This window comes from Melopsittacus undulatus, chromosome 13, assembly GCF_012275295.1.
Source record: "Melopsittacus undulatus isolate bMelUnd1 chromosome 13, bMelUnd1.mat.Z, whole genome shotgun sequence".
NCBI classification, from domain to species: Eukaryota; Metazoa; Chordata; class Aves; order Psittaciformes; family Psittaculidae; genus Melopsittacus; species Melopsittacus undulatus.
In genome coordinates, this window is record NC_047539.1 from 9,681,353 (window position 1) to 9,703,600 (window position 22,248).

A 22,248-nucleotide genomic window follows, 5' to 3' on the forward strand; every position below is an offset into this window, starting at 1 on the left:
GCCAGCAGGAAAGACCTAAGGTAGAAAATAAAGTCAAATCCAGAAAACTGGAAGACTCTGTGGGAATAATGCTCCAAACCACTGGCCAGGAAGAGGTTAGCGAGCAGCCAGCTGGGGAGAGTCAACTAAATCTAGAAGCAAAAATACTGGGAAACTCCAGCTGCCCATAAGAAAATAAATTTAGGCAGATATCCTAATGGGACTTGAGTTTAAAGAAACCTTTTCTTGACCCCAAAGCAATTTCACCCCAGAACAATAAATATAGTAAATGTAAGCAAATCGGCTATTTTGGATTCAGCATAAATAACTCAGAAATAAGCTACTAAAGCTCACAATATAGATAATTACCCTTGAGAAAAGGAGGGATTAAAAAGTAGCAGTATCACACACAATCTTAGAAGGGAGGCCTGAAAGGAAGGAATTCAAAGTCTCTCTGACCAACCAGTAAAGAAATAACAAAAATGCTTAAATGAAGCTTGCAAATGGATTCCCTGGAGTGCAGGAGGAGGGCAGGACACATGCCCACCTCAGAGCTCCAACCTACCAGTCCATGGGTCTGACTCTTCTTTAAGCAAATATGAACCTGGCAAAACTGGAGCCAGGAAGGACCAAAGGTAGAAAATAAAGCCAAATATAACAGAAATCCAGAGAAAACTGGATGATTCCATGGGAATAATCTTAAAAACCAAGCTGTGCCCCAGCCTGATCCACTACCAAGGTACCAAAAAAACCACACAGGAGAACAACGATACAGGAATGAAGGTAAATTATCTGGACAAAGATGATGACGAGGTATAAGGTATGGTGCTGTCACAGACCATACATCAAGAAAGCTGGTCCTTCAATAAACTCATACATTAAACATTACTGACCTATGGAGATGAGTAAGGAGCTGCCCTAAGGTCTGACATAGCTCCAGAGTGACATCTCCTCTTGTCACAACCACTGTTCCTTCCAACAGCCACTGCTCCAGAAGCTCCCACAGTGGCTGAAGCCAAACTGAAGAGAGGAATTAATCAAAGTAATAATTAGTGGAAGTAACATACTCATCACTTGGTGACTGTCATGGTTTAAACCCAGCCACACAGCTCGTGCACTCACTCCCCCCCCTTTGCTCCCCCAACTCCCACAGAGCTGGGGAGGAGAATCCAAAGAATGTAGTTCCCATGGGTTGAGATAAGAACAGTTTAATAACTAAGGTATAACACAAATCACTGCTGCTACCACCAATAATAATAATGATAAAGGAAATAACAAGTTAAGAGAATACAACACCTCACCAGCAGCCAACCCGTAACTCACCCCACCCTGCCCCACCGAGCACTGACTGATACCTCCTCCAAACCCCCAGAGCTCCAGCCCTTCCGTGTAACTCTCGGTTACATCCTGGGCATGATGTGCTATGGTATGGAATACCTCTTTGGCCAGCCTGGGTCAGGTGTCCTGTCTCTGCTTCCTCCCGGCCTCCCCTCCTCCCTGGCAGAACATGAGGCTCAGAAAGTCCTTGCCCAGAGTAAACATCTGAGCAGTAACTACAAACATTGGTGCTATCAGCACCATTCCCAGGCCGAAAGTCAAACACAGAACTGCACCAGCTACCGAGAAGGAGAAAACACAACTGCTACAGCTGAACTCAGGACACCGTGACACACTAACAAGCCAAACATTCATGCACTGGACTGAGTCATTAAAATAATAGAACAACTCAAAAGATATTCAACAGAAGTGGGCAAAGTCTTGTACACAGAATTATTGTATGCATTAGTGTTAGGAAGAGAACAGAAACTTCATCTCTGAACTGATACACAACTCTGGAAAAAGAAAGGGATCAGATGCGTAGTTACACATTTGGAGCAAAGGAAAAGGCCTTTGCAACCATAGTGACCACATATCCTGTGTAGTAGTTGTATTTAGGATCTGGAATAGGAGGGTCCATGACAAGTTTTATTTAGGGCAGTTGGTACACAGGAACCTTAAAAATCAAAGTGAATGAGCAAGAAGGCAGGAGATGAAAAGTCAAAAAGTAAAGAACCATTAAGCCCATATCCAGTCTTAAACATGAAAAATCTATTAGGAAAATAATACAGAATTTCTGACAATATATTAAGCAAGTCTCTGCCATGCTCTGCTCCTGGCTATTATTCTTCACTCACATCTAGCAATAAAAACCAAAGTACAGTACAAAAAGGCCTCAGAAATAGGAAATCTTAAATACCCAAGATGACAACCTAACCTTGAGGAGAAAAGGTGTAAGAGCTAAAAATCATACACAAGAAAGCCGTGTCGAGTGCTCAGGCTGCAAGAAAAAGGGAAGAATCCATGAAATGTAAGAGCAGCATACTTATAACAAAGTGAAGGAATTCAACCAACTGAGCTATAAAGAGGAAAATTAACCTGCAGAAATGGCTGCAAAGTGCTGAGCCCAAGAGATACAAACATTGCTTTTTAAATGAGACATTCACAGGAGTAAGAACATCCACAGACAAGTCGGGGAAGGTATTTCTGAACGCTCCTGGCACCTCTTCTGAAGCATCCAGTTGTTACCACTGCCAGAAACAGCAGGTAGGACCAGACCAGTGATGTATTCTGGATGACAGTTTTTATACTGCTATTCTTCCAGGGTCAAACCAGCATTATCCTAACACACCTTGTCATGAAAAAGGCCAATTTTGTTTAACATGGGTTAATAAAATATACAACTACTATCACAAACAGAAAAAAGGTTTACCAGAAGGCTATAACCATAGAACGGTTTGGGTTGGAAGGGACCTTAAAGCTCATCCAGTTCCAAGCCCCTGCCATAGACAGGGACACCTTCCACTAGAGCAGCTTGCTCCAAGCCCCATCCAGCTGTACCCACATGTGGAGTACCTTTACTGAGCTATTATTTCATGCATTTCTATAGCCTGTGAGCATCTCCTTTCCTGCTGGAATTCCCCAAAGTCAGGGCAATTTGTACAGTTTTACTCCAGCTCAGGTTGAGTATTTATTTTTCCTGTCTCCACATGACTGAGCAGAACAATGTTTTGACCAGCTCACAGCAAAGGGATGAGTCAAACAACCAAAAGCAAACAACAACAGATCAAAACCCACCTATTTTACATACGTGAAGGAATGCTTCACCAGTGGGTTCTGCAAGGTCTAGACTACTTCGCTCTCTACCTTTCACTTCAAGCAAAGCATAGTTTTCAATATGTATTAAGATTAAAAAGCCTTTTAATTTGGTGAGTTTTATCTGCTTTCATGGGAACAAATGCTCATTTCAACTAATATACAAAACAATTTAGGTAGTGGTGGTTCAGATACAGAGTATGGCTCAGTTGGATAGTTAAGATCACAGGACTGAAGGTCCTAGTAACTCCTGTTCCTGCTATTTTAAGCAACTATATAATAGAATCCAATCATCAAAACATAACCAACTCCAGAGAACTTCTCAAAGGCACTCCTTTGGTTACAAAACTGCTCCAGAACCCCACTCCCATTCTGAATAGGAACCTATTTAAGAACTGATTTAGATTGTCTTACAGTTTGTGTTTATTACCTGTCAGCTTACACTGATACACTGACTTATTCTTTTCCCCACAATGCCCTTTAACAGTATTCTTCCCTTTTCCATATTGAGGAATAAGCACAAGTATGGAGATATAATGTGTCCCCTTAGCCTCTTAGCTGAAAAAAGCAAGCCAGTTTTGTCTCCCTTTATGATACAGAAGAAAACTGGCTTTCCAACACATCCCAACATCCCTTCCTCACAACTTTCCCAAATTAAGGCTTTTTTTAAACATCCCTGAACAAAGTTGTCCACATCTGCTTATTTGCTGGCCATACAGCATTAAACTTTTAAAATCACCATTGTATCAACTGATATACTCAAGTATTTCAACATCTTTCCATTTCTGATAAACCACACTTGTGTATTTCACCTACATATAGTATATACGTACAGTATGTATTTTTACATGTTATGATATGCTTGTTGATACTGCATGACTGTGCACTTTGTGCTATCCCACTTATATCCATATTACTGCAAATCCCTCAGCTCATTCCATTCTGCTGAGTGAGACTCCAGCCCTCCTTTGGATTTATGACACCCACAGCTTTACCCCAGCAAATTTTATTAACACATTTACAGTCTTTTCACATGTACATCCAGCCTGAAACACCATCTAAAACTGCATGAAGACTGGTCCTTGGAAACTACCAGCAGCTTCCCTTTAACCCATACTTCCTCCACGGACAGCACTAACTCACCTTCCCACAGCCAGTCCTTAACCCACTACACCACATTTGGCTTTAAGAAGCCTCCAACATGATGCTGTCCTGTTGGCCCTGTGCTGTACCAACATTCACCTATGTGAGATGAACTGTACCTGCAGAGCTCCTCCATCCTGGCCACTGTCCTGCTCCATCAGTTCTCCAGCAACCCTCTCCTGTGGAGGACAGCCCTGCGCACAACCCATCCTTCCCCAGGCATGGCAAACACTGTACAAGTAGTGCTACAATCAGGAGGTGTAGGGGGGCATACAACAGGTATCCTTGCCGCAGATGGGGGAAGCATAAGAGGTGTGCCACAGCCACCATCACTTTCACTCCTGTGCTGATGCCTGCCTACTCTGCTCCCATCCTGCACACTCGTGGTCTGACACTTCCAGCTGCTGGGTGGAACAGAGACCTCCCCATCATGGCACAGAAGTGAGATATGCACTCAGTCTCCCTAGAAATTCTGGGCCCATTTGAAATTCCATAAACCTGGAAGATTCCTTGTGGAAGCTCTGACGTCACTTTTACATGGGAACAGGCATCCCTGCAGTGAGAGCTGAGTCTGAAGCAGAAGTTCCTAAAGGTCTGCTTCCCAAATCCAGGCAGTCACAGGTTCGTGTGCCACATTACAGCTGTTCCGTTTGCTGACATCTTCTCTCTTATGTACTTCTATACCCATCACCATAGCAACCTAATTTCTCAGAACATATAATGCAATTTTTGTATCTAGTCTATTAGAACAAAATTATTAAGGTTACAAAGGCAAGCACTCCAGAATTAGAAAGTGTCAGGATTCAGACTGCCACCTCCCTTGCCAACTCATCTTCTCCTGCTGCCTCCATCTCCCAGGCCCCCCAAGTCACCTCTCCTGCAAGCCTCTGGCTCCATTTCTCCACCAGCTGTAGCTCCTTGCTCTCCGATTCCTCTGCAGCCACTAGACTTCTGTCCTGATGGATTCTTATCTCTCCTCTCTGATCTGACTTTTATGCCTCCTGCATTCACACCAGGCATTTTCCTCCTCCACACTGCCTGGGTGCTCTCCAGGAATGATTCACTCAACACAGGACAGAGATTCCCAACAGCCTAGAAACTGGAAACAAGAGGAGCCTCTCTGGCAGGGAAAAGTCCTTCTGATCTCCTATAGCCCAGGGCTGGAGCATCTTCAGCTGCAATTTGAGGATAACCCCATGCATAGCACTGGTTTAACCTCTTCTTATCATTGCACTGGAAGAGTGGGTCCACTGAGGAAAAGCCCCTGCTCCAGGAGGTGTTTTGCAATACAAAGAGATTCTCCACCTTGATGGAACTTTTATAAAACAAATTAACCTTTATGCTTTACCTGCCTCTATCCCTATTTATCTATATCTCACTAGGAGGAAGACACATGCATGGAATGCTCAAGTGCTGTGGTTTCTCTGAACACCAACATCTGCAATCACTATAGAAGTGAGGAGTGGAATTCACTGCACTGGAATGTACCCAGGAAACTCAGATCTCTCCTTACAGGTTTACTAAAAGGTCCATCAAACCACAGACTTCAGCATCCTACTGCTTTACTGCCTCTCCACCAGAAAGACAGGTTAAGTCAATACATGATGTGCACACACAGAAGGTAAATGACTACATCTTTTCTCCAAAAACCTGCTTAAGCAAAAATCATCTGTCTCTTTTCTGGTTTTGGCAGGATTACTACTTGTCCTCAATACAAGGGATGAAAGAGGTAGGTCACCATCATCACCTGAAGCAAACAGCTGGAACAACAATTCAGAAACAAGGCCCACAAAGCAGGTTTTAATGCCCAAAGTCCATCCTGCCCAGATTGACTCTTGCTGGGAGTATTTAAACAATTTTTCTTCTGCACACCAAGTGAGAAATGCAGCACTTCCTTCTGGCCTGAAGAGAGGAGGGAAGCACTTAAGTTGCTTGAATGTACAAAGTAAGCATTAAAGTGTTTTAAGGCTGACAAGGCAATTTCAGCTCAAATAGGAACACATCCATCCTAAATCTGACACAAAACTGTAATCAGAAATGGGTCTATTTCAATAGCACAGACCCAAACACCTTTATATTTCAGGGGTTCTTTGTGTGCTGGCACACAGAGCTGCGTAATCCAGCTGTTCTCTGCAATCATTCACAAAAGCAAATGAATGGAAAAAAAATAATCAGCAACCATTCCAGCCCTACCCTTTAGCTGGGGTGAACAATAACTGGATTGCTTCAGTTGATGGACCAAACTATTTTCTGTGCCTTTAAATAAAAGGTTAATTGAGATACGGTGGAACCTGCTCTTACACTTGGGCTTTCTGAAAACAAGGCTGTCCTGCTTGTTCCAAGGACTCTTGCCTCAGCTTTTGCATGAGGCGAGGCAGGCAGCTGCAGACAGGTGCCTTTTCCAGCTCTGACCTATAAAGATATAAAGCCTGCAAAGAAAACACAACTATGGTAACCTTACATTTCTCCTTAAGCACTCAGTGTTGGCAGGATGGGGCTGGAAGGCCCCTGTCAGCACAGCACCTTGCTGGATGGCAGCGGTGGCTGTTGTGAGGAGTCTCTGATCAGAAGGCAACCAGTGACTTGGTCAAACCATACTACTCAGAGGCACAGAGTAATGCCACCTAGTGAAGGATGGTAAATGGAGATGGTAAAAACTACTGCCCAGAGCTATAGCTACATGGCACAGCTGGAGCAGGATTAAGCTGCATGGTCTGAAGGACTTAAGATGGTCTACAAACATGCAACGCAGGGGTCTGGCTATGAAGATACAGAAGTAAAACACCAGGGAACAAGGACAGCCATCAGAACAGTCCCAGGAAAGCAGTGGGACATCAGAAGGAGATCACCTGCTGCTTTATTTTGGTGTTATTTGTGGGGTTTCTTGCCCCTGAAACAGGCCTTGGTATTCCCTCTCCATTTTCACATTAGCAAATGGACAATGTACAGAAAACACTGCACATTCCTCACATGACACCTCCCAGACACCCTCCTATTTCCCTTAAGAGTTTATCAAACATTTTTAGACAAAAAAAAGAGAAACTGCCTGCATTAGTTTCAATACTGTCACCATATCTGCCCAGGTTCCCTTAAAATTGTTCTCTTCCTTAGAGCCTTTAAGTATCTGCATTACCCACAGCTATGAGTAGTCCTTGTGCTGAGGCAGAAAACCTTGCAGCATTTTCCACTTGAAGAAAGCTCAGGGAATTTAAAAAGTAAAAGAACACATGAGAAGACAATCAGCTGTTATCTAAAAACCATCTTCATTAATGATAATACACATGTTCAGCTTTCATCATGCCATAGATAGTCTATACTGAGAAACTGCATTAGAAATTTTGTCCTGGTGAACAGCAGAAGCCTTTCAGAAGAGGTTTTCCTTCTGGGACACAAGTGATGGTTTGCACTGGGGTTGATGGTATTTAATTGTTGGTGAAAAGTAAAACAAAAGCATCTCCCTGAAATAAAGACCATTCATTCTAAAGCTGAAATATTACCAGTCCTTGGGATTCAAACCGTGTATTGTCCATACAGGATGGAGAAAGCAAATCACAGCTCAGGACGATGGTTTCACAGCCTGCAGGACACAGCTCTGCATGACTGACAGTGGCCAACTGTCTCAGCTCAACAGAGTGCACCTGCACCTACAATGTCTCCATTCACACTGGCATTTCTCAGGTCTTATGCTGGGTCTGGAAACGTGTGGAAAGACCAAAGGTTGCTCCATTTCCCTTCTTTCTCTCAAGAGGATATTCTTCAACAGCCAAAACTCACAATGTCACATCTGACCTATACTTCTATTACCAAGGCCCAAAAAGCCCTGGTATGTGGTGAGTACATGGAGAGCTGCAGCAAACATCCTTACCTTACAAACATGTAAACTACATGACTAAGGGGTGACCTGTCCAAGAGCACACAACTTCACACAAAGGTCTGACATCCCATTTCTTATGCCAACCACTAAGTACACGAGGTCTGTGCTTCTTTTTTAAGTTTCACCCAGTGCCCAGTCTATTAAAACAAATAATTATTTACCTGATTTTATAATCATGTATCTCAATGTAAGTTACATTTATCACAAGACAGAGCATTAAACCTTTGCAGAGCAAATAAATCAGTGAATAACACACTTGTGATTGCTAACACCTTCTGCCTCGAGACTACCAGTCTGCATACAACTGGAGAACATGGAGGCTGCAGGTTGTCTCTGCTCCAGTGGCTGGATAGAGGTAGATGCTATCAGATTCCTTTCACATCCATTTAGATTTGAGGAGATAAGCACCCACATCACACACAAAAGAACACCCTTCATATCCCTTTGGCAGCCAACTGTTTGAAGGGGTGCAGAGAAAGGAGCTCCTCACCCCAGAGGCTGCTGCCTGTGAAGGGCATTGGTAGAGTGCAGCAGCAGAATAACACAGGACGTTTGTGCACTACTGCAGTTCTGCACAGCACCTACTCTAGGGATAAATAAAATTCCCATCTCCACAATCTCCAAGGCTGTCAATCTGACACCTTCTGTGAATACTAAATTCACACATACAAAGAACCTTCTCCTTTGTAGGTTTTGAAACATCTCACACACGGTTTCCTGCTGGTAACTGAGCAAGCAGCATCATTTCATACCTGGCAATTTGAAACCTCTTTTCCAACAGTTTGGAATAATGGATTATGCCTTTTGTCAGTAGGAACAGACAAATAAGAGAGGGAAAAAAACAACAGTAAAGTTTTGAGCAACATTTCCCTTATTAAAAGAAGATCTATTTGCAGACTGCTCCTGTTTCCTAAACAGAGGGAAGTCAGGTGTCCATTGCAGAAATTCTAAGGATCCTGGATTTTTGAGCTGGGAAAAGTAGGACAAGCGCCTGATACCTTGGGCAGATACACCCTAACAACTGACCAGCGAGAGCTGCTCCCTCATCATGCATGCAGATCACCCATGCAGCCCAGCTGGACAGGGAGAACTACTCAACGTGCCACGCCACAAAACAGTATTTACTTTTTGGATCCCAGCTACAAAGAGCAACCAAGAAGTAATCAAGGCTCCTGAACACAAAAGGGCAAGGAACATGAGCTCCAACATTGCTCAGTGCCCAGAAGTTCTTACTGCATCTGGACAGCTTCTCAGAGACCACCAGTCTATCCCACCACAAGCAATGCTCCAAATACCTAAACCCACCTCTCTGCAGATTATTTTGCAAAGTCATTTCAAATGAAGGAATAGCTAAAGCCTTAGCTTGAAAAAGAATAAACCTGCCCATATTTACATGAACCATATTGCTCAGTGTATAGCCAACAAGCTGCATGAAAGCCACTTGCTGCTAGGCCACAAAAGGGCTTCCAAAAAGGAGGAAGAACTCGGATACACTCAAATTCCACAGGCGTGAACAAAAATGAGCCTGGTTCTGTCAGCCCTGCAGTTGGTTTTGGCTGCTCCCCTGACGCTGGCCAGGGCCCAATAGTAATCTTGGTGGAAGGCTAGTGTTAGCACTGCCATGGTACTTACACAAACATCTGAAGTGGCTGGGATAGTTCTCCGGTAGAAACCAACACAACAGTGACAAGAAATCATCGTGCTTTAAGTATCTCCAAAATGGTAAAAAAAAAGAGAAAGCTTGATAATAAAAAGATCCCTGAAGCAAGGAGAACTTTGGGGTTTACAAAATGCCCCCATATCTGCATCTGGCACATCATACACATCACATCCTCCAGCATGGCAGGAAGAAGTTATTTTTGCGAACCTGATAGTAAGAACTGAACAGAACTAACTGCTTCTCCTGCTCTTCTTTCTCCATGAAGCTAATTCCTGTTGTATAAAGTCAGCTTGAAAGCTCCTTTCAAAGCAAAAGGGGGAGGGAGGAGAGGGAGAATCAGATCTGCTTGTGTTTTCCATTTGACATTCAGGTCTCGTCCCCCCTGTTTTGTTTTCCTGGAGGCACAGACCTCGCGGAATGATGACATCACATCCACCAAAAAACCTAACCCCGAAGAGGAGGGCTCAGCCCTCCCTCAGAGCACAGCTCAGCAGCTCCGGACAGCAGCTCCCTTCTGGCTCTCACCTCTGGGTAACGGTGCCATGCGGTACGAGAATGTTCCCTTCAGTACTCATCAAAATGGGGAATCCTTCCCAGGCCAAGGAGGATCAGGTTAAAAGGTGTTTAGTTACGGGGATATCTTGAACACTATATGGTTTGATGCTTGTTTATGCCTGTTCTATTCACAGGCTTTGAGTTATACAGGCAAGTGGCTTTTACCATGAGAAAACACAATATGTTTAAGTCGTTGTAAACTGGAAACTGCTCTGAGTCAGAATCCCAGACTGGCTTAGGCTGAAGGGAGCTGGAAGTTCATCCACTCCCAATCCCTGCCACAGGCAGGGACCCCTTCCACTGGAGCAGCTGCTCCAAGCCCCTGTGTCCAACCTGGCCTTGAGCACTGCCAGGGATGGGGCAGCCACAGCTTCTCTGGGCACCCTGTGCCAGCGCCTCAGCACCCTCACAGGGAACAGCTTCTGCCTCAGAGCTCAGCTCAGTCTCCCCTGTGGCAGGTTAAAGCCATTCCCCTTGGCCTGTCCCTGAAGACCCTGTCCAAAGCCCCTCTCACTTAAAGGCTTTATAAAGTTATTCCTTCTATATGAGGTAAACATTCCAAGAAGCATCTTTCCTGCAGAAGAAGTGCACATACTGCACCAGGGACAGAGGAGCTGCTAGATGTGTATGCATGCAGGAGGCAGCACCAGCAGAGGGAAAGAACACGCCTCTTGCAGTAAAGAGGCATTCATACCTTGTCTGTATTTATCAGAACTCAGGAGAGGCCCATGCCAGGACATGTGCACTGACTGCTCCACGTCACGAGGAGATTCATCCTTCATGTAATACCTGAACTCAACACTTCGACATGACTAGCAAGCTCAGAAATAACAGGTTTTAAGTGAGAAAAACCTGCAAAATCTTCGAAGCAAATCTCCAAAATGCTCCTTGACACCAGACTTGATGGTATGTGATCATTTTCCTTGCTCCTCACAATTTATGACTTAGTTTTAAACAGCAACAGTGAAAATACTGCAATTAAAAAGGGAGAATTATAGGAAGGAGTTAAATACCCAGTGGTCACATGGTTCCTACTGAACAGCACAACAAATCATTCAGTACCTCTCTGCTATGATTTTTTGGGTAATTAAATATGAAATTCAGGAGATTGCCATCTCCACCATATGCACAAGCTAATCAGTATTAGCAGCCCACTCCATTCAGACTGAATACTAATAGTTTCTCAAAGCATCGAAACACAGTTTTGCCCTGAACTTAGGACAATGTTCCAACAATAACATCAACCAACCAGGTCCCATTTGCAGAGTTTGTCCAGAAAAGGATTTTAGGAGACCCCATCTTACATGATCTCACACCTCCCCTGAACTTAGAAGTCCTAGTTACTGTTCATCATCTACCCTAAGGGATTCTGGCACAACAAATGGTTGATTTTGGTTAAAATGTAATTATAGATTTCAGTGAAGCAGGTGAAGTTTTCTATGGAGTTGGACTATAAGACTTCAAGCAGTAAAATGGGTAAGACACTGGGAACAGGGTACCCAAACATCTCCATCTCCTGTCCTGGTGACTGAAGAGAAAGAAAAGGAGACATTAAGGAAGCACCAAAGGAGGTGGTAACTCCACTCAGAAAAGGCATTTTACCCCTAGGTTTGCAGTCTGATCTGTTCTATCAGCCAGGCCCATCAGAGCGTGCCGAGTCCTGCTGGGTTACCTCTGGAGACTCATCAGGACAGACGGACAGTGACCATCTCTGCAATTTTCTGTTTACATATTTACAGAACATGTTTTAGTGGTGAGACCGTATGTGTCATGTCCTTAGAAATGCTAATCACAGGCATGAAATCACATCTAGAAAACCCCTACATCAGCAGGTGCTCCATGCCTCTAACCAGAACATAAGCAGACAAGTAGAATCACAACTCACACCATACTCTCCTTCCACTCATGCTGCTCCATACCACTCATGCTAGTCCCTATCATCCTTGTTTCCCCAACGCCTATATAAATGGCTAGGTAGATTTTGCAATGTGCATGATAAACAGGTATGAACTACTGCAAACCAGCACAGGTAGCATTAGTTCCAAAGCTGAAAGCATATAGTGGAGAACAATTGCTAGATTTCACACTCCATGGCTGTGGCAACATTGAACATAAATCCCTCAAAAAACCAAGGTCTCAAAATAGGGAACACTTCAACACTGGCAGTCAAATTTCAAGGTTTGAATGCTTTTTGGGTTATTCTAGTTTTAAAATAATAGGAGTGAAGGAGCAAAATCCTTAGTTTTATTATTTCCAAATAAGCCCCTGCAATTTTACTGCATAGATCTGCCTTAAATGAATACCAACACTGTAAACCTCTCCGCAGAGACAGCTGAAGTAGAATCTAGAACAGATGAAAGTTACTTGTGATGAACTGAGCAATGGCTTGCTCTGCAGTGCTTAGAGACTACTGATGCTACAGGGACTCAAAGCTCTTCTTCCTTCCCAGGTGAGAACACTCAGGTTTCTACAGAAAACATCTGCATTACACACTAACTAGAGACCCTTAAGAAGATGTGAGATTGAGCAGCAGGAGAGACTGCACAAACAGGATAACAGGATACACTCTTGCCTCCAAAAAGCTCCATGAAAATGTCCACACAATCCCCAAGTCCTACAGTTATATATGCACAAGAATATTTTTCACTTCGGTGAGAAGTGCTCTCAGTTACCCTTGTGTGACTGACTCCCAAAATGGAAAGACTTTGTTGTCCATCAAGTTCAGAGACTGATTTACAAAGCATTAAAGGACCTTTTCAGATTTACTTAAAAACAAAAACCAGCAATGAGCACATCACAGTAACATAGAATACCACAAATTTCAAGGTTTAGCCAGTCATTAATGAACACTATCAAACTGCCATTATGAGAAGAAAACTCCATATAGTGCTCATATGATGAAACAAAAAAACCCCAATCCCCTGCATTATCAGGAGATCAGGGCCAGGCTTTCAGGAAGAGATCTGGGACACTGGCACAGCACACCCTCCACAGCATCTTCTACATTGCTGCTTCTGCTTTACAAGCTGGGGGTACTGAAGTCAGATGTTAACTGGGGACCAAGGAGACAAATTCTACCTCTGTCATCACTCATGCTGGACATATCACTCCTCTACCTCTGCTTCAGCATCTCCACCTTTTAAGTGTGAAAAATAAATGTGCATTCATCACCCATTTAAAATACTTTGAGATTTATAGATGAAATTCAGAACTGGGAATTACTATTATTATCTTGCCAACTCAGAGAAAAGTACAAATACATCACATAGGCAAAATAATCTGTGTTATAGCTTACTTGGATTTCTATTTGTGTACTAATATTTCATTTCTCATCATACTAATGATAGCTATTTCTATCTAAACATAAAAATATTTGTAATACCTACAAGCAGCATAGTGATTATACCAGTTTATAGTCACTACAGTAATTAGTCTTCAGTACCAGGGTGTGCAATGGGAAGACTATTCAAATAAGGATCAAACACCCTGGTGCTGGACCAGCCACTGTGGAAAGACTCTGGAGCCCAGGTGATGGCCTGCCTGCAGTCACCCACAACCACCAACTCCTGCAACAGAGGAAAATACAAGGTACTTGTATGTGTGAATTCCTATTTTCAAGAGGGAGGAGCTACTTAAGAAAAAGCACCTAATATTAAAGTATGTTGGAAAAGGACTTTCCAATAAACGAGTAAGTAATTCTTTTAATGTTCTTTATGGCTTTGTGACTTTTTATGAGCCAGTGCAGGTAAATCACATTCTTTATAAGTAAATTATTTTCATGTTACTCTAGTATCCAAAGTCAAATCAGGAACAAATCTTTTACCAGGTCTTGTTTTCACAAATTGGAACACCAGTACCACAATGAAATCAAAGGTAATGGAGAGGATGAGAACTTGCTGCTTCCAGAACATTTTATTTTGGGTTAAAAGCACACACATATTGACCTCTTCTTAAGCACAGGTTATTGTAAGAGTCTGGAACCCTGCACTCTGTCTTCCCAGTGAGCAAGAGTGAAATTTGGAAGACTCTGGTCAGTTTGGGACTGCTGTGTAGGTTGATCAGGTAAGAACATGGTCAACTTGTGGGCTAGCAGCTCACAGCAACACCTGAGAGTGGGAGAAGGAAGTACCTTCAGTGATAGCCATGCAATCAACTGAACTCACACCAAGCATCCTCATACCAAGCACTCCCCCTCCTCTTCCATGGGCACGCACTCCTTGTAAGGCTCTGGGTGCCTGACATGGCTTTTGGGACGGAGGTGCCCTAGAATCCCTTCACCCATGTACTGTGTCAGATGAAGTGAGAAAATAATCTTCCATCCTCCACAAAGGACAGATGATCAGCATTCAGATGGGTTCGCCTGCATTCTTGCTGCAAAACGGGCAGGTCCCAGCAAGAATTAACAGGAGGTTCTACCACACACCTTCAGCCAGAGACTAACCTAGTTTTAAATACTTCAAAGCATGGGTTAGAGGGGGGTTTGTGTGTAAAGGGAAGAAGGAAAATTAAACCAAAAAGCCAGGTAAGAGTTCAGGGTTTGTCTATATGGCAATTAACCTTAATAAAAATGGAGCTTGGCATTCTTAGCAAGGCCCTGCTTCTGAAACATATCATTATTTCCTTCCCAACTTTGATACGCACTTCTAAAACCAGCATGAAACTTTGTCAAGGCCTAAGTTACCCTTTTCTTTAATTAAAGCTGCAGACCTTCATAGAAACCTCAATCTAGGAGCTTGCCTCTGTACTAGGATGTACTGAGCAAGTAGAAAGCGGGGTTTGTACCAGTTCGGCTGATGCCAGCAAAATCATATCACTGCAACAGAGTTAGTCTTTATGGGTGGTGAAACTGCACTACTACAGTTAGTCTGGTACATAACTCCCAAGACGAGACTTCAATATGCAAAGGGTAATAGAAAAGCCCAGGGAGATGTGGGAGGGTGGTGGATTTAAAGATGGATTTAACAATGATCACGTGCTATGCCTAGATGCTGTGCTCTGACCCTTGAAGAAGATGACAGCTCACCTAGGGGTATACAGCCAAATCATACATAAATAGATTTCAAAACCAGGGTTTAACTAGTTTGCTATCTAGGCCAAGAAACAGGTCTGGAACACATTTAACACAGTTTAATCGCATCGAATTATGGTTGGCCCAGAACTGATTTTAACAATTGTCAACTGCTCCTTGGAACAGGCAAAGCCAAAAAGCAAAGATCACTGTGTACAGTGTACAAAGAACCCAGAGACAACCCAAACATGCAGAGCAGCAGCAGTAAAGCACATTCAAATCCCATGATCTTTATTCAGATTGGGTTACAAGGAAGTGGGAACTGGGAGGAGCTAATCCTAGTGACAACTGCAAGGCAGAACTAAAGCAGAAACATGTTGTGCTGCCATCAGGACACAGCTTGAGAAATCCCAATATCTGATGGAGAAAGTTGCTGCACTACTTACCATACACCCGTGGCCTATTTGAGAAACAGTGTTAGCAAAAATAACCTCTTTTCTCATCTCCTCAGCTGGGGCAGGGAGTGCCAGTCACCAATTAAAACAGGACTGAGGTGGGAAGTAAGAACTGCATATTAAGAAGGGGGAAGAAGGCAAAAATAACAAACATGTGCAACCCCACATGTGATTCTTTCCAAGAAATCCCAACAAAACAATTCTCTGGGAACAGGCTCCCGGGTCTGTTATTGCCTTTGAGTATGTCAGGGAAGAGGAAGGATTGCTGGATGCTTGGAAAACTGACTGAACACATGGACAGGGAACAAGCCAAAAACTGTTACAAGAGATGTTCCCTACCCTTTCAACATACTTACATTCGCATATTCCAATTTCCCATGCTCCTGGATCCCAAAACTTTCCCCAGGTTACAAAATCAGCCAGACCAGAATGAACTGAAGCTGAACCAGCAAATAGAGGGGCTGCTCCTAAAGGATCTAGCCCCTCAAAAACTGTGTCTGCTGATGCTCAGTGAATGGAAGCAGAAGGAAAGAAAAGAGGGGTTTGAAGTTTAGCTTAACTAAGTGAAAGGCTGAAAGCAACTTTATTCACATCTAAAAAGTCAGGTCCAACACACATTGTCTTTCAGTCTGAAAGCCACGAACAAGAATCCGAGATTAATATTAAACATCAAAACTTCCTTTTCAACCATGGCCTGACATAACTGACACACAGCAAAAGCTTCCAACTAAATTCAGAGGCATCACGCACCCACATCCCGATAGAAGGCTGCCCTTAAACACGTTACACTTGATGAGCGTAGGAGAACACTGTTTTTATAAAATTACATCTCACTCTAAAGAAAATATTTGCCTGGCAGTAGCCAGGAGTGTAATAAGGGTCAGTGGAAGATCACAGGCACAGAAAACAGCAGAGCCTGCCAGCTTCAGAGGGCTGTGATTTTTACTTATTTCCTCAAGATCTAAGTTTCCCCCAAACCAAACCATTTGTAGCCTTTTCCATTCTAAGGACAATATTCAATATGTAAATCTCATGCTGTCACCCCATCCTGACCCCGAGAGAAAAATCAAAACTGTATCTAGCCAAGCAACACAACAGGCAAAACTATTAGCTACTGTCCACTCAGATTAAGCAGCCATCATCATCTCTGTAACTCATGTTGGACTGTCCTCACCATACCCCTAAAAGAAGGAAAAACCCATCTCTAAACTGCAATGTAGGTGTGTAACTGACTCTGCAGATCTGGACTCAGGAAGCTCTGATTAAACTGGAGAAACTTTTCTGTTTAGACAAAACTTACTGCTGCTGTGGCCATTTCATGCTGTGTTTACAGTGGCTACCTTGCCTTTTCTTCTGGCAAAGGAACCAGGATTTAGCAGGATGTAAAAAAATAATAATAGTCAAGAGTAACAATGCCCTAAATTTCTGATAAAGTATTGAAAGTTCTCAATGGTTTCCCTTTGGTAATTAAAAAACTACTGTCATTCCAGTGATCACCAAGTATTTGTTTTAAAACTGCTTTAAGAAACCATGTTTGGAGCACCCACTGTGCTGTCTAATGTCCATTGTGTTTCTAAGGGCCTTCAGAAAGTATTCCTGCCTCCATGTTTTGTACTGTAAATGAGCACTTAGACAAGGAGGAGGGAACACTGTCTAAAAGCCAACTGTGCTTTTAAACAGCTCTCCATCCTTCCCTCCCATGTTGGGCACTTTGCACTTCACCTCTAGTTTCATGTTCTTGTATTTTAAGTTCTGCTTTCACAGGAAGGATTCTGCTTCACAGCTCTGCACAGCTGAGCTCCCTCTGGAACTTCACATGAGGGAATCAGTGGTTTTCTGACCCTCCATCCATTGGATTTTTTTCCAGGCTCCACACAGAAATCAATGTATGATGAATAGCTCCTCAGCATCTTAAAGAACAATAAAACAAAAAGAATCCTGAAACCTAACTACTACAGGTTTAGGAAAAGGTGCCATCAACCACCTCTGTCTCCACACATTTCTCTTTCAACAAGCTGTTGGTTCCATGGCAGTATAAACGGATAGAAATTGGGTTGTCTGTACCATCACATAACCATGCACTGAGCCATTTCAGTTCACCAAACTGACACAAAACTCCTTCCATTTTTCCTTAGGTTACTTTCTGCTGGCGTGGCTCAGCGCAGGATCAAAGACCAGAGCCAGTAGAATGACATAAGTGGAAAGGTAGGTGGAGTATGGTACCACACACCTGAATCAACTTCTAAAGCAAGAGGAACTCACCAGAGAGCACAAGACTGCACAGACCAGGGTGTCATCCTGTGTCACACTGGTCAAGAATGAGCAGTCTGTGGAGAAGAGCAAGACACATTCAAGGGTTATAAAAAAAGGACAACCATGAGTCTCAGAAGATATTAAATCATCCCTCTGTACTGCTATAGGCAAGCTTGTCTCAAACACTGTTAAAGTGAGGGAGGACATCTGTGCTCCCCTTAACTGAAACCCTGCTGTCAGAGCCAGCATAACTCTAATTCAGAGATGATTCAAGTCCGGAGTTGAAGTTAAAGTCTTCAGGCTCACAATGAGAAATAAAGCTAAAAACATTCACACTGGATAGCATATCTGAACAGAAAAACTAATGGCCATCCATGACCATTGTCATTCAGAAGACAAGAGCCCACTGGTTATACCAAAGATTTTCTGTAGTTGCTAGCACCCACTTCAACATAACAATACGTTGTTTGCCTGATTTTAATATGAACAGAAACACAACAGAAAATACTTCTAAGATAGGATCTTAGTGATTATGCAAGTGTTCTCCAAAATACATTGAGAATAGAACAAGACAAGTGGTATTTATCATAGCTTCTTGCCACTTCTGGATCACAGAGAACCAGAACAACTCTGAACATTTTCTTATTTGACAAAGCATTCTTACTGCCAACTAAACTTATAGGAGAAACATTCTGCAAATGACTGTAGTATCCATTAAGTTAGATCAGAAGTATATGCTTGCAGAAGAGAGGAGAGACAACAGCAATAGTCCATCCAGCTGTCTTTGCCAGAAAGAGAATTAGCACCTGAAAATGAAGTACCTGGAAACCACCTAATGTTCCTGTTGAGTGTGGAAGGGTTGTGTCCAAGTGGATCTCACTACTGCAGAGTCAGCTACCTACAACATCTTTAAAACAAATCTCTGAATTCGCTGCCATATCTATTGTTCTCTACAAAACATCCTCATTACAGGAAATCCACTACTAGGATACATCTGAAGATGTAATTATTAGTGTGATATTTGCTTCTCTTCTAATGTGTCCCACCAAGCATAAAAATTGAGGCTAACAACTCATTAAAAAATATGTTATTCCAGTGACAAAATCTGATGAATTATAATGGACAGGCAAAGATGAACACTGCACAAATGGAAATGTTATTTAGATGGAAGTAAGCATTTAAAATTCTCCAGCCTTAGAGCAGAATTTAACAGAAGGACATACGATAGATAACTTTTTCCAACAGCCTAACTTGAGGCCTCAGTCACCTTATCTGTACATAATTTTAATGCCAACATCTGGTCCTCTACAAGCAGCACTTAATTTCAGTCTAGTTAAAAAGAGAAAAATATCAAACTATGCAATGAGTTTTTACTTCAGGCAGCGGTGTTTCCAGAGGATTAAATTCAATTTAAGCTGTTGTATCACAATCACTTTCTCTTCAGTGAGACATTCTTAACAGAGGAGAAAAAAAACATTCTCTCAAGTTCAAAGGACAAATTAAGGTTCAAGTTTATCAATGTATTTCAGTCTACAGATAAAAGGAAGAGGAGTCCTAAAAATGGCAAACATACCAGCCAGAACTAGGCCAGCGTTGTGGAGAATCTAATACGAAGGCTCAAACCAGTCGTTGATTAGGTTTGCCCTTGGACTTAAGTAGCAAAAACTATGACACGCTCGCTATGAACAGGCACAAAGGCAAGAACAGGGAGGCTCAAAGTAATTGCAAGAAAAATTGATCTAAAATCATATTTATTGCAACAGAATTTGTTATTCTGGAATCCTGAAACATGAAACCAAACCTTCCCTAGTGTCAAAATGTAACAGCTTTCCACCATGTTTTCACTATTATGATGTGCTATCTATTAAAGCCATTTTTCAGACACTGATGATCCAACAATACTGTTCCACCATATAAATATATATGTGATGTTAGGGGTGGTATTTCGGGACCATTTGAAGCACTCCAAGCCGATAACCTTTATCCAAATACATAAAACAAGAGCCATGTCAAACGCACTATAAATAGCATTAATAGTAAGGAATCAATAACATCCAAACCTTAGGTAACATCTTATTAATCCGCCCTTGGCATGCACAGACACACTGCTGTAAGGGCTCTCAAAATGCAACAGTCAAAGGTGAAGGACATAATTTGTTCAACTAGTTAATGCAACTGCTATTTAACCAACTCAGCCACTAAAATGCCACCTAATGAAATACTCCTGCCATGATAAGCAGCAGAGACAAGGCACGATCAACACGAAGGCTTTTTCCTGAGAAAACAAATTCAGGTCCTCCAGGCTAATACCGTTCTGTCATTTTTCCTGAGGCACGTAAAGATCTACACTTGACAACAACCATTTTAATCCCTGGTTCTCTCCCCCCCTCTCCCTCCCCATTTCTTGTACCGCGCCCAACACAATGGTACAACTGCATGTTCCAGGTATCGCCTTTATATTTATTTCTGCTTCCACAGTGACAAAGGTGAACTCTAATGCTCCGAAGATGCTTTGCAGCAAAGCAAGTGGCACGGTATTCCCAAAGCCATACCCACACGCGGGTTGCAGAAATCTAGCCTCCATGAGATGTTTTAATCTGACAAATTAAAATGGTTGGGAAACGCTATTTGGCTAACGGAATCGGCCGCCACATGCAATGCTAAGGGGAATCAAGAAAAGGTCTTTAAAATAGGTCACTTTCATCCAAATCCCACACCAGCACCGAACAAAATGGTATATACACGGAAAACTCACCGCTTGGGGAGGAGCGAGGGGTAGGGATCTCGGGGGAAGGAGGAAAAAAAAGGAGGGGGGAAAGCAGGAATCCGCCGGTCTCCAAGGGACCCCCAACCCCTCGGGGGCTCCGGGCTCGGCCACGGAAACCCACCGGAGCCGTGCAGACAAAAAGGACCGAGGCGCAGGGTCCGCCCGGCCCGTGGGGCCGACAGCCCAGCCCCGGCCGCAGCCCCAGGCCTGTGGCGGCCCCTGACAGCGGGAACACCCCACCGGCGGCGGCCGCCCCTCCGAGGGAAGCGCCATTTCGCCTCCCGCTCCCCCGTCGGTGTTCGGCCCCGAGTCCTGCGGCACTGCCGCAGAGCGCGGCGGGGGAGGCGCCGGCCCCACCGGGCCCCCCCTTCCCCTCCACCTCACCCGTCCTCCCTCAGCCCTCCCGGGGGCGCCGCCGACCCGCCCCGGCCGAGCCCCCCGCCGCGATGCCGCCTTACCCTCCGCCGCAGCCGGGCTGGGAGCGCCGGTCGGCCCCCCGCGGTGGAGGAGGAGGAGGAGGAGCGGGGCAAGGGGCGGCGGCCCCGCGGGGGGAGGCGCCCCCGGAGGGGCGTCGGGCCCGGCCCCCGCGGGTGCCCGGGCGCGGCGGGCACAAAGGCGGCGGGGCACGGCACCTAAGATGGCAGGGCAGGCGCGGCGGAGCGCCCGGCCGCCGCCACCACCGAGCACCACGGCCGCCGCCGCCGCCTGGGCCCCGCTTCGCCGAACCGCGGCCAGGCCGCGCCGCGGGGGCACGGCGTGCGGGAGGGCGGGCGGCGCCGGCCGTGCCTGCCGCGGCGGAGCGGGTCCCTTCGGCCGGGCCGCGGTCACCGCCTGCCTGCTCCGCCGCCTCCCCTCAGCGCCAACCGGGCTCCGGCTGCTCCGTCGCCGCCGCTCCGCGCTGCCCGCAGCCAGCGGCCCCCGCCCGCCCCTCTCGCGAGACTTCGCCGCCCTCTTCCCCCCCCATCCGCGGACGCGCGGGAGGGGCGGGGGGCGGCGGTTGTGGGGAGGAGGATGAGGAGGGGCGGGGCCGAGGGGCAGTTGTGAGGGGTGGAGGGGGCAGGGGGTGGTTGTGAGGGGCTGGAGGGGGTAAGGGGGGGTTATGAGGGGCAGCAGGGGCAGGGAGCGGTTGTGAGGGGCTGGAAGGGGCAGGGGGCGGTTGTGAGGGGCCGGAAGGGGCAGGGGGCGGTTGTGAGGGGCCGGAAGGGACAGGGGGCGGTTGTGAGGGGCCGGAAGGGACAGGGGGCGGTTGTGAGGGGCTGGAGGGAGCTGGGGGCAGTTGTGAGGGGCCGGAAGGGACAGGGGGCGGTTGTGAGGGGCTGGAGGGAGCAAGGGGGGGTTGTGAGGGGCAGCAGGGGCAGGGAGCGGTTGTGAGGGGCTGGTGGAGCAGGGGGCGGTTGTGAGGGGCTGGAGGGAGCTGGGGGC

The 22,248-nt window shown here is 45.0% G+C and overlaps 1 protein-coding gene across 1 annotated transcript in view; it reads right to left on the reverse strand.

The window, feature by feature from the left end:
• TAOK1 (TAO kinase 1) overlaps positions 1 to 21,407 on the reverse strand; it is a 65,374-nt gene extending 43,967 nt beyond the window's left edge. Inside the window, exon 1 of the mRNA XM_034068668.1 lies at positions 21,285 to 21,407. The gene's annotated coding sequence lies outside the window, so the exon portion shown is untranslated. The remainder of the gene's footprint in view (positions 1 to 21,284) is intronic.
• Between the last annotated feature and the right edge of the window lie 841 nt (positions 21,408 to 22,248).